The 13,990-nt window shown below is 34.3% G+C and overlaps 1 protein-coding gene and 1 pseudogene across 10 annotated transcripts in view; both read left to right on the top strand.

Moving 5' to 3' along the window:
* The window catches only part of GRIA4 (glutamate ionotropic receptor AMPA type subunit 4), a 320,071-nt gene that overhangs the window by 224,094 nt on the left and 81,987 nt on the right, over positions 1-13,990 (top strand). The window lies entirely within an intron of this gene.
* LOC107518224 lies at positions 7,375-8,643 on the top strand (annotated as a pseudogene).

Here is a 13,990-nt window from a genome sequence, read left to right as displayed (position 1 = left end):
AGTAAGTCCACATGTGGACCCCTTAAAAGGAATGTCTGTGACTTCAACTATCCTCCATCTCACTCTGCCACAATCTACACTTATTTTCACAACCAGGAGTGGGGACTTCTCTTTCTGGCACTGGAGCCTTGGGCTGAGGCGGCTTGGCGTGGGGCTGGGACAATTTGCTCCTCTGGGGATACCTCTGCAACCAAGATATCTCTCTTTATTTTTAACCACCACATGAGTGTGGGACCAGCCTGTCCAAGTCTCTACCCCTCCACCCAGTCACGAGGTGGCTTCTTCTCTATGTCCTTAGTTATAGGACTGTTCAGCTAGACTTCAGGAGATTCTCAACAATGGTTGTTCTGTAGTTTAGTTGTAATTTTGATGTGGTTATGAAAAGAGGCAAGCACAGCATTTACCTTCTCTGCCATCTTGACCAGAACTCTTCAATTGTTTATTTTAAATAAGGAGCATTGAGCTGAGATAATCTTGAAAAACCTATTCGCTCTAAAAGTCAATAATGCTATTTGCAATAAAGACTTCCTGACAATTGTGTTTGATCCCGAAATAATACATAATTTTACATATGGGATATATGTTGAAAAGAGGCATAAAATAAAATCCCAGTCAAGTGGCCTTTTCTTTATATTCATTCATTCTACAAATATTTATTGAGTGCCCACTTTGGGTCAGGCAATATGCTCTGCTGCAGATAAAGTGATGAGCAAAACATATATTTTCTGTTTTACTTGGTAATTCTTATCTAGTTAACTATAGTTTAAACAAAAAAGCATTTACTAAAATTTTACTAAAATATATTCTCTCCTTTAGAAACATAGCACATAGAAAGTGATCAAGAATCTCATATTGCCTTGGGGATTTTGCTATGATTGTCAATTCTTATTGAATAGATGATGTCAAAGGCATTTGATAGAGAACTGGAAATATATTGGCCCTAGAACATACCATGGATGCATTTTTTAAAAATCTAACCAAGTAGTTACTAGGAGAGGATGGCAAGGAGTGACCTTAAAGTATGAAATAGATGTTTATCAAAAAGATGGAGGAATGTGGCTCCACAATTGGCTCACAGACATCTCAAACTGTCACTTTAGCACATACCTCAAATTTAATTGGTGCCCCTTTCAGCAATATTCCCACTTTTGCTATTTAAAAGAGAAATTCAGTGCCTCATTAGACACAATGTGAATCTCAGATATTTACCAAACCTAGTGACCTTCCCATACTGTTAGCAAATTAATCAAAAAAGCCTAAAAGCCATATTTGACTTCTCAGAGGTTTATTTTATCATCAAAGGAAGCCAATAATCCCTCCTCAGGGCACAATCAATTGGAAAGTGGAAAATTCCTCACAAACAGAAATGTTGCTATTTGCACATAGTGGTGAAATGTGGACATGGCCCCAGTCAACTTATTCCAAGTTTGGCACCACCTAATGATACGTCAGGTCTCAGACAGAATTTTGGACAAATTGCCAAAATATGTGGTAATAATAATTAACAGATAAAGTCTGTTTATCTAGATTTACAAATTTTCAGATTTTCGAACATAAAGAATAGTACTAAATCTAGAACTCTACTTAGTTCATGTATATTCACAAAACCATCTCAGACATTGAATAAAGCATTAAAAAGAACCAAAGGGCTAAAGAGCCTGCCTCTGAGAGCCATAAGTGGTTGAATCATCCATTACCTAGAAAGAAAGGAGCATTTTAGATACTAGCTAATGGCCATAAGGTCATTTTTTCCACACTAAAATTCAAACAAACAAACAAAACCCCAAAAACATAAGTATAAGAGACAGAAGAGACCAAAAAAAGCACCAAGAGAAGAGGAAAGCTAGCTTTAGTTATAAGAAGTATTCATTGCAGTAAAGATCTGATCACAAGATAATAGCTTTATTTGCATCATCTATAGAGATTAAGAAGCACGCATTCTGACAGTAGGAATGAGCCAACGGCAGAAGACAAGACAATTCTGCACTCAATTTCTCATACATTCATTCAGCATCAATGTGCCAGATATTATTCCAGGCACTGAAGGGCTGTACCAAGATGAGCAAACATGGCCCCTACACTGGAAACATGTACACTCAAGCCGGGAACTCAGAAACATCGCTAATTACAAGACAATTTGATGGGCTCAGAAATAGAAATATTACCAAATGTATTAGGAACCTAGAAGATGTGGTAACTAAATATAATCAAAACAGTCAGAAATGCTTCACAGGGGTAAAAGACATTTAAATGGAAAATGCACTATGTTTTTCTAGGAATGGAAAAGGAGTGAGGGTATTTCAGACTGAGATTGCAAAGGCAAGGAGGTCTGAAAAAGCTCAGAGGGTGAAGGTGAGTTATATGGGATAAAAACTGGATAAGGAGCAAAGGTAGAAATTAGAGTGGGGCAGTAATCAAAAATGTAGCTGTAAAGATTAGAAATAGCAGGAATACGGATGCCTTGTATTGTATTGGTTTATCTCTCTGCTTTTGTTGTTGAAATCTTATCTCCATCAGAGAAGGGTCTATATTTGTCATTTACCAGTGTATCCCCAGCGATATGAAAGGGAATCAACAAATAATTCTTGAATTAATGAAAATCTGAATGAGCTACACATGAAGACACAGGCAGGAGACATCTCTTCTATGTATTTAAGGGAAGAGCACCCAGTAGCACTTGAAATTTAGGAATAAGTCCTCAATAATCTGAAAAGCTTTCTAGTCTAGAATATCTCCCCCATCAAAGGTGAAAGGCAGTCTAGGTTTTCCAAAGTTTGTTATATAGGCTGAAAATAAAAAAGCACAAGAGTGTCGTTTCCATATATTAATGTAACAATGAGCGAGATATGAGAACAAATTAGGCACTCAAAAAAATTATTACAGCAAAGAAATCATATCAGCAATTTCCCCGCACTGCAGTACTGGCAGAGCTTGCTGCTTTTGCTTTATTATAAAGCTGCTTTTGTATTTCGAGCTTTGCTCAGTCAGTAGCTGCAATAAAGTCAAAAGAAACTAAAAGGCGTGAGGTTATGTTTAAAAAAAATGAATGTATGATTCAATGGTTTTTGATATATTACATTATTAATTTTTAAAAATCGTGGTAAATATATAACAAAATTTGCCATTTAATCACTTTTTAAATTTTTTAAATTAAATTTATTGGGGTGACATTGGTTAATAAAATTATACAGAGCCATTAAAAAATGTACACAAAATACTAGTGTGGAGGAAAGACAGGGAGAATATACTCCTAAATATTAACAAAGATTAACTCTAGATAGCAAGATGCAGGAGATTCTATTTTTGACCTTTTCTGCATTTTTCCTATTTTGCAGCTTGTGTTGTACTGCCTTTGAATCCAGAAGAAGAAAAATAATTGTCATTTTAAAAATGCTAAATTTTAAGCAAGATAAAAATAAGATAAGCACTAAATGAAATAAGTCGGAAAGACAAATACCATATAATTTCACCTACATGTGGAATCTAAAAAACAAAATAAATGAACAAACAAAACAGAAACAAATTCATAGATAGAGAGAACATTCTAATGCTTCCCAGATGGAAAGGGAAATGGGGAAATGAGGGAAAGGGGGGAATAGATTAAGATGTATAAATTGCCAGTTATAAAAACAGTCATGGGGTTGTAAAGAACAGCATAAGGATTATAGTTGATGATATTGTAATAACTATATATGGTGTCAGATGGATATTAGACTTACCAAGGCTATCACTTCATAAGTTATATACATGTCTAATCACTAAGTTATGCATCTGATATTAATATAATATGTCAACTATAATTTAAAAATATAAAATATTTTTAAAATTAATATCTATATAAGCCTTAAAAAAGTGAACTTTACTTCTTTAATCTTACTTTTTAGCTGAATAGATTTGAATGTGCAAGTCTCATTGCAATGCACTGGGTTTGTTGTTTTCACAGAAAATGGAAACACCTTTACAGATCTCAGTCAGACTAGTGCAAATGGAATTAGTAGGAGTTAAAAAGGCATCTCTAATTGTCTCTTAGCAACTGTTACCATGGTTGTAGCTATTCCTCATTTTCTTGTAAGGTAAAAAAAAAAAAGTTAAAATTTTAAAAAGGAAAAAGAAATAAAGCAAAGGATATGTTTTTTGAAGAAGAAAAATATAGTCGGAATGAAAGTACTTTTATCTTAGGATTGGGAATTATAGGATTTGATTATGTTCAACTAAATTTGTTTTAGTTATTACTACAAGAACACTAATTAGAATAATTTTTATTATTGTTGTTGACACAAATAGTCAAAAGCTTAGCTTCTTTAAAAAAAGATAAAGAAAATTCTGCTTGATAATTTGAGATATAAAATAAATTCGTTTTTCTAGCTTTAAGTAGGAAGCAGCTGTATAGACTAATCTATATGGTTTAGGGAAAGGTAAGTAATATTCCTAATTAAATAGAAAAGAGAGGATAACCTCATAATTTATTTCAGTAGAATTTTGTAGCTACTCTTCAAATGTTTAAATTGCAGTGAGTTAACAAAAAAGAAGCAAAATATTCAGCAATACTTCTGAGGACACTTTTCTGAGTCTTGTAAACATTAAGTATAAATAATGTAAATATAAATAATAATATTAATATAAATATATAAATTCTAGAGTATTTACATTAAGCAGTTCAGTACTAGAGTGTACTATCTGCCAGTAAATGAAATGATGCATCTTTTTAATCATTGGCTTCAGTAAGAGAGGTAATGGAACATATTCAGTCCTAATCCTCCCTTTAAGGTTAGCCATATAATTGTACATGACTTCCCTATGGATCATCTAGATTTTCTCTGAGCTCATATACAATTGGTGCCAAGTTTGAGATCAGATTATGTAAGAAAATTAAAGTTATATCATTTTTGCTAAAAAAAAGGAAAGAAAAGTAAGTTCCACATAATCACTGGCAAATGGAATAAAGATTAAGATCGTATATCAGAAATTTTCTATTTTTCTATTTCCTATTTTTTAAGGTCCCCCACCCCCCGCCCCAGGTCATATATACCAAATGATTGTTACAGTCTTCCAAAATCAAGGCTTAAATTGTCATTGTACTCACCATATGTCCTTCCTCTAAAAGCATAGAATATGAACTGGAAATATTGTGTGTGTGTGTGTGTGTGTGTGTGTGTGTGTGTAATTTGAATTCTATTTTTATAATTTTGTATTCATTTTTGATAACTGTTATAAATGTAAAAGTCAAATATTCTAAGATAATATAAATATATTGCAGGTAACACAAGAGAAATTTTCTTGTCTCTGCCCACCCCATTCTATCACTTTCCTTTCTTATACATGCACACAACACTTATCCATTTGCTCATTTATTCAACAAACATTTATCTAATATCTTCTAATTTCCAAGCACCATATATAAAAATAAGTCAATTTCAATGCATCCCTTGAAGGAATTTCAAATGTAAAGGAAAACAAAGAAACACAAGCAAATAATACAGCTCTACATGGAATGGTGTAATAAAGTTGAAAGCAAATTGTTGAAAAATTAGTCAGAATTCCCCAGGAAACAAAAGTTGGGAAAGAACGTTCAAGGCAGATGACTTGGGAAGATAACAAGCGGAGCTCTGGGAGGAAGCTTTCCGTGTGGGAAAAGCAAGTGAGTGTGACTGGGGCATCAGGTGCAGGGGAAATGAGAAGATGGTCAAGGCAAATTGAAGATATGTTATGGAGGGCCTCATGGACTTTACCTAGTAGTTATAAATTCATCACAGCATTTGGATGTCATTGGATGTTTTTAAACATTATTGACTTTGTATTTTAGACTGATAATTCTGATGAAAGCATAGAGAATGAGTTTTTAAAATTGCATGTTTAAAATTATATCCAACAGATGAAATTGTGATAAACTAAATATGTAAGACATATGACCAAAAGGTTACTAGCTGAAATTATCAAACAGTGAGGTGCTATCACAAAAATTATTGTCAAAACCTATCTTAAATATGCCTTGGATGATTTAGTTGTGTTTTTATTGTGCGTAAAGATGCTCAACACTGAAGAGAAATAAGAACGTGCCATTAAACAACTGAAGTGTGAAATATATGTGAAAGTTAAGGAAACAGATGAGTGAAGAGTAATGCTATCAGGAGGATGTCCTTAAACAACCTTTTAAGGCTGTTCTGCAGAATTGCACTCTATCTGGCTCTTGGGATTTTAGTGTACGTTAGCATATTAAAATCTCTAAAACTTCCTGCAGCAAAGAAACCTCTTGAAGCTTGTTTAACCTAGTGTTCCCTGCAGAAGTAGCCACACAGCTTTTTTGCACTCATCTCTTTACATTTTATTTGCCTAGAAATAGTCCCCCTCAAGTTTTCTTTATAACACAAGAACACATATTTATTCATTGATGATATGTCCAATTAGAGATATCGCAAGAAATTAGCTATTCTGATTAAGAGAAACTTAACTCTACATACTCCCATTTATGGAATTCCCATTTTCAAAGAGAACACCATAAAATGTATTCAACAGTAAATTATACTGTACATTGTTTAATCTTTAATTGATCACTTTGAGCTTATCACAAATAAAATTATTTATTAAATTGAGTTTAATTTGCATTAAATTTAGGACATGTATTTAAATTGTCATTTTAAATATATGCCTAGTTAAGTACAAACTGTACAAAACTCAATCTAAATTATTTAAGCATTTCTGCTAATTAGCTTTATTATGGATATAAGAATAATTTTCAAACTTAGACTTGGATATGTTACATTTTACCTGATAATTCTCCATCTGTGTGTCCCTGCCCCAGTCTAGTGCAAAATAGAATTAGGAACACCTTGCACATACGCTGTTATTTAAATAAGCAACATGTTCAGACATGAGATTATTTGAAGAAAAGAAACTGTGTCTTTGTTTCATTATGAGAAATCTAATTTTTCTCGTAAACAAGTTTGTTATTCATCAAATATCTAATGTGATAGAGAATGCCACTCTCACAAGTATCTGTTTTATTCATTTTGCTCCTATGAAAGATATATTAACACTGGCCAAAAATATATCATTTTTCTGAATTGCCATGGCTTAAAGAAAGCAACAAGATGTAGTCAAAAACAAGTATGAAAATTATAGTCAAGAGGCCTGGGATGGGGTCCCAGCTTCATCACTTAATGTCTGTGCTTATTTAATGTGTTTATTTATGAAAGCAAAGGATTACCCTTCTCCATCTATATCTCATTAGAATTATTTTTATATCGCTTCTTACAAAATACCTTTTTAATTAAAGAAGAACATGCTGCTCACTGGTTCTTTTAAGCTGCTATGTACATTTCAAATTAATAATTACAAATTCCATAGAATCTTTTGTTCCTCTTTGCAAATATTTTAAATCACTGAATTAAAATGCTGTTAACTCAAAATGGATCTCTGCTAAGAGATTTTCATAGTTAATATGATTAGAATTATAATATTATTCAAGCTTCGTGAACGTAGAATTTTCGAACCACAGTAATTTTCAGAGAAAATGACATATAGATGTAGTATACAACGTGCTTTTCTGTAGCTACTGGCAGTTAAACTGGGATGGAGTGTCATGGAGTGGGAATTAGACACCTGAATTTTAGCACTTACTTTTCACTCAGAGTTTACGACCCTATTCAAATCATATCTTTCATAGGGCCCTCAGTTGGGGAGAGGTATGTATAAAGTCATCTACAATCTGTGATCTGAAAAAATAAAACTGAAGGAATATTTTTTTAACATTTGGAATAAAGTTGAAGAAAGAAACAATAGCAAACTAGTACTAAGAATGGGTGTTTTTAAAGAATATAAGACAAGCTTTCTCTCTCCTCCTGCCACCCAAGATGCCAAAGAGTAAGAAGGCTAAGGGGAAGAATGTGGCCCCAGCCACCGCTGTTATGAAGAAAAAGTAGACCAAAAAGGTGGTTAATCCCCTCTTTGAGAAAAGACCCAAGAATTTTGGCGTTGAACAAGACATCCAGACCAAAAGGGACCTCACCTGCTTTGTCAAATGGCCCGCTACATTTGGCTGTCATGATAAGAACTATTCTCTATCAACACCTGATAGTGCTTTCTACAATTAACCAGTTCATCCAGGCCCTGGATCACCAAACAGCTACTTAATTGTTTAAACTGGCCCTCAAGTACAGACCAGGGACAGAGGAAGAGAATAAGTAGAGATTATTGGCTCTAGCTGAGAAAAAAGCTGCCAGCAAAAGGGATGTTACTACCAAGAAGCCACCTGTCCTTCGAGCGGAGGTTAATACTGTCACCAATTTGGTGGAAAAGAAGAAGTCTCAGCTGGTAGTGATTGCACATGATGTGGACCCCATCAAGCTGGTTGTTTTCCTGCCCGCCCTGTGCAGTAAGATGGGGGTTCTTTATTGCATTATCAAGGGGAAGGCCAGCCTGGGTCGTCTTGTCCATGGGAAGACCTGCACCACTATCTCCTTCACACAGATTAACTCAGAAGACAAGGGAGTGCTAACTAAACTGGTGGAAGGTCTTTGTACCAATTACAATGACAGATATGATGAGATCCACCTTCACTAGGGAGGCAACGCCCTGAGCCCAACGTTGGTGGCTCACATTGCCAAGATGGAAAAGGCGAAGGCTAAAAAAGTGACCACCAACTAGACTGAGTGTATGCTGTCGTGTTTTCTGTACATAAAAGTAATAAAAATTATTCTTCAAAATAAAAAGAATATAAGAAAATATGGAGGAGGAAATCATATGTCAGGAAAATAATTTATTAAATAAAGATACTGATTCATTCCTGTTTTCTTATGTAAAAGAATAAATCTTATTTACCTAATGTAGATATCCAAATAAAAGTACAGTATTTTATGCATCTTGAGTTCTTGATTATACATAGAGATTAGGGTAGGGACTCAGAATATAAAATAGATGTGTTACACTACAGAGATGAAAAGCTTGGGATAGCTACCAAACAAAAGTGTTTTTATGTTATCGATTTCACTGCCACACTGGTAAATTTTTTTATTTGAAAACTGTCTTAGTTTGGTTCTCCCAGAAGCAGACTTTAAGACAAAGATTTATATGTAATCAGTTGGTCTGTAGGTGAAGAACACACTGGAAGCAGAGTGGAGAAATGCAATCAATAAAAGGTGCATTTATCTAGCAAATTGCTATGTGGGTAACAGGGGCGTAATCTCATTTGAAATTAATGTAAACTAATTACTGGAGCTAGTGTAGAACATACATGTCAGAATCATCTCTCACTTGTGAGGGCAAGGGAGTTGGAGTATTTATGCACCAGCTCCTGTCAGTCATATGAGGGCTGCCAGAGGAGGTCATTAATCTCATCGCTTTGTACCGGGTCTTCCCCCACTGCCACCCTGCCCCCAAGGGCAAAATGAGCACTAGAGATCAGAGAAGACCCCGAGTCAAGGAAATTCAAGCTCTGGCAGTTAGAAGGAGAGCAAGTATATATTGAAATGGTAAGAGGTAAAACATAGGAAGGGCACCAGTAGTGTCTATTACAGTAACTGACGGTGCAGACATAGCTCTTTAAGTCTGTACAAGATTCTAGAACCCAAAGAACTCTACCTCAGCATCTTTTAGTGGTCATCAGTCAGCCTCTCTTGGGAAGTTCCAGTGAGAAAGAGATTACTACTTTGAGAGGTAACCATCATCCCCTTTATGGACAATTCTCTCCTTCTCTCTTTCCCTTAAAAAAATAAATTGTACTAATTAAAAGATTTTATAATTTCTAACATCTCCAAGTATGGAAGAAAATAAAAAATAAACACACACACACACACATATTGTTTGTGTGTGTGCGCGCGTGTGTGTACCTCTTTCTTTTAAAATATTTGATGGGAATTCTCATTCTCTGTCTTCTCCCTAAATCTCTTCTCACACTAAACAACCTTAGTTATTTTTGGTCTGAGGTTCTTTATTTTCCTCTCCCCATCTGGGCATCATACCCTTCAGAACTAAAGGTCCTCCTGTTATCTCACAAGGTTGTATTTTAAGTCTGCAGCTTGTTTGCAAAAGTCCCTTGCCTTCTGTTTTTCTTTTTATGGAACTGAAGAAAAATAAATAAACTAAGGCATTTGTTTTTATCTATAATGAGGTATTTCGAAGCATCCTAAAAATCAACATTCAGGAGACATTTGAGAGTTTGGAATTTCGATAGAAGAAAAGGATTAGTGAGAGTGACTGCCCTCATTACAATAAGCTTTCAACGCTTACCAGGCATCGTGTCCCTAACACCACCAAATATGTTGCACTATTTTCTCCATGTAAATTTATCTGATTTATCCGGAACATAACAACTAGAGAGGAATTTCCAGCTGATTTATAAAATCAAATTAAACGGGGAAACCAAAATCACTCATACTCAAGTGTGCCATTGCAGGTCTTTAGGTTGAAGACCATGTTCAATATAAGGATCGCAGCTTTGTAATAATACCTTCGGGTAATATATATTAGCTCTTATTTCAAAAGACCCCTGAGTGCTTTATAAACCATTGATACATAAAGGATTAACATAAAATCTGTTTGTGGATTGAAGACAAGACTTTATTCATTTATCTCAAATCGATCTTAATATACTAGTGTTTGTGACATTTATATTCTCATTAACTTCTTTATTCATCCAATCAATATTTAGTTAGCACCTATTCTCCCTTAAAAACTACCTAATTCTTCCCAACAAATGATAACACTTCTCCTTAAAACCCGTAGCACTTTCTTTCCTCTGCTCTGTATTGCAGTCATTTCTGTTTGTGTCTTATCCTCTTATGAGGTAATAAACATCTTGTACAGCAGCACTGGCTTACTTATCTTTATAATTCTTGAATCTCCAAGCTCTAAACTTATATATGGACGTTTGTTAAACTAAATTAATTTAAAGGTAAGGTTAAGATAGAAGAGTGTTCTGGATTCATTTTCCCCTAATTTTTATAAATGAATAACGATTTTAAAATCACACTTATAAAAATTAGTTATATCATAATTTGTTAATAAAACAATTGTAGGGATGGCATCTGACATTTACCTTATTAGCATACATAGGTCTGAATTTAGAACTGAATCATTGACCAACACCGTGGATATTTCTAAACAACTATTTATTTCCTAAAAAACAAATGACAAAGTAATTAAAGGAATCAATTAATCACTTTTCCTAAGTGGCTTATTCTTGTGAAGATCGACTCCTTTGAAAGTGTGTGATCAGTGTAACTTGTACACCTTCCTAACCTATTCTTTAGAATTCTACTACAGATATTTGATCATTATTCTTAGTCTAGTTTCATCCTCCATTTCTTTTAATAAGATAAAAAGAATGGAGCTGCAGATCCTCTACACCTACATTTTTCCATTTTTATGGAGGTCATAATTAATTATTACAACAAAGTCCTCACCCTAGGCATTGTTTTCCCTTGAAAAATCAGCCAAAACATTTAAAGAAAGGTAATGCTATTTTATATTCATGTCATTCACCTCAAGCTGTTTCTTTCCCTTCTTTAGAAAAGAATAGAGGCACAAGGTTTGTTCTGCATCCAAATTCAAGTTACTCAGATTTATTTTTTAAATGAGATAGTCTTCACTTTGGTTGAGATGCCGAAACCCATGTAATACAAACACCCATGATGTCAATTTTGGACAATCATTTTTTTAAAATGATACTCTAATTATAGGATACTTTACTAGGAAGTATAAATTGGATTTTTTTTTTTCATGAAGAAACTTCTGTGTAGTGGTAGATGCTTGGCAGAGGGATTAAGATCTTGCCTTAAACTATAGCCCCACCAAGGTCACAGTGATGAGTATTCAAAGGCAATGAGTCCTTTGCAACAGTGTGTGTAGCACATTTGTTTTTTCTCAGTCAGTGTCTAGCTCGGTAAAAAAAAAAAAATGGTATTGTTTCTAGCATTGCCAGCCAGGTAAATAAATATGCAGATCACTGCTCCCTGAGGCCCTTGGTTCCCAGAATGTTGATGCATATCAAGCTCTGCAAGGCCTTTTCTGCCAGGATTTTTGCCACTTTCAGTTCTTTGTGCTTTCTATAAGTCCTCAGACCTTGAAAATGTATTACATAAGCTTTAATTCATTACAATTCTTTGGTAGGCAATCTAGAACTGACAGTGATTTCTTTACAAAGATACTTAGTGCAGAATTTCCACTGGCCCCACATCTTTTTAACATTTACAAGTATTTACACTTTTAAAATGAATTTAAAAGAAAGCAGAGATTATTGACTGAAGCCACACAGAAATCACAAGATGAAAGCATTGAGAGAGAAGAGGTAGGCTTAAAAAAATGTGCAGAAAAGTTTAGATAGCCACACCAAAAAAAGCTATAGCAAAAGAGCAAGAGGTAAAAATGGATTGCCCAATGACAAAAATTCCTGCTGAAGTCAAATAGTAGGACTATTTGCTATCCCTAGTAAACTAAATAATAGAATGTAGTTTCCCAGCTGCATATCAACCATCATGTTTCTTGATAATTGTCTTTCGCACAAGGTATACCTGAGCTGCCCCCCAAATAAGAGGGCTCTAGCCTACTCCGCCCATACAAAATCATTCAGGTTTGGGTTACCCATTATGATGACTAATTAAGCTGTTTCTTTACTGAACTTTCTTTATAATTCTATCTATTTATTGGCAATTCAGTTTTAGATAAATTGTGGATGAGATAAATCTGGCAATATAAAACAGTTTGAAATGCTTTGTAAAAGATTGCCAGTGCATAGCTGAGTTTCTAAGAAAGTAAAGAAAACCTTTGGTGGCCAAGAATAAAAGGTGACTGAGCCAAAGGAAGTTGCTAGATTGGGCGGCCTCCCTGTGATATTAATGCTCACCTAAGAACAAGAACTCTGGGCTCAGTCAAGGCAATAAATTACACCTTAGATCCCATATTAATCTGGACTATTGAAAGGTAACACCCAAATAAAAAGAAGAGTAGAAGAAAATCTGCTACCTGTACAGAGTCAACTGAGTGTTTTCTCTCTTGACCTGGGCTCGATGTGGTAAGGGAGAGATCTTCTATGAGAATTTGTCATCACAGCCTTCTTTGGACAGATTGTGTTTTTAATTTATACCACACACAGTGATTTGGGGATGTGGAAACAGAAATTGTTATAAAAGTGGCCCTAGGCTAGTGATAGGAACCTTGCATTATTTGTTAGAAGCAAATACAAAACATCTTTGAAGGGATATTTTAAGGGATATTGGTTCAGAATATCCCAGGATTGTTGAAGGACAATCCTCACAGTCAGGAAGCACAACAAACCCTGAATAGTACAAACGAAATTTAAAAGCAAAAATCCAAACTCATGGTAGGGTAGTGAAACTACAGAAACTCAAAAACAAAGAGGTCTTCTATGTAATCAAAAAGAAAACACAAGATGAGCAGTGATTCCACTCCACTGATAGACATGTACGCAAAACTCTGTTTTCCAGAACAATTCATAGGTTCTGGATTTAAGTAGGGTTTTCCTGTATTTTGCAAGTCACTAATTTACAAAATATATATCTATATATATTTAGAGGATATTAAAGTGCTAAAAACAATTTAATCTTTGCTTCGATGATGAAGGTACATTAAAATCTTATATTATGTTGTTACCTTTGAGGACACCAATGAGGTTACAGACTGCTCATTAGCAACTATCATTAGACATTTTTCTCATTGTAGGAAGTTTTGTTTTACAGAAAAAAGAGTTTTAATTACAAATGCCAAAATAATGTACACTTAAAAAATCTTATTATTTCCTTTTCTTAAAATTTTTGAGTTTCTAATTTCTTAATCAAAAAAAACATTCATAGAAAAAAATATATCTAGCAGACAGAAAATTCTCTTGATGATGTTTTGTCCTTATTCTTTCATTATAATAAAATATTGCTGTATCTATATATGCAGGTGAAAATTGATTAAGTTTTCTGTGGTATCAGAAGTGTCTAAAAAAGAAAAGTTGGCCTTAGAAAAACCTTGCTTTCTGCTTACAACGACA

This window comes from Rousettus aegyptiacus, unplaced genomic scaffold, assembly GCF_014176215.1.
Source record: "Rousettus aegyptiacus isolate mRouAeg1 unplaced genomic scaffold, mRouAeg1.p scaffold_m13_p_5, whole genome shotgun sequence".
NCBI classification, from domain to species: Eukaryota; Metazoa; Chordata; class Mammalia; order Chiroptera; family Pteropodidae; genus Rousettus; species Rousettus aegyptiacus.
Note: the sequence above shows the minus strand (reverse complement) of the source record. Positions and strands in the feature narration are given on the sequence as shown.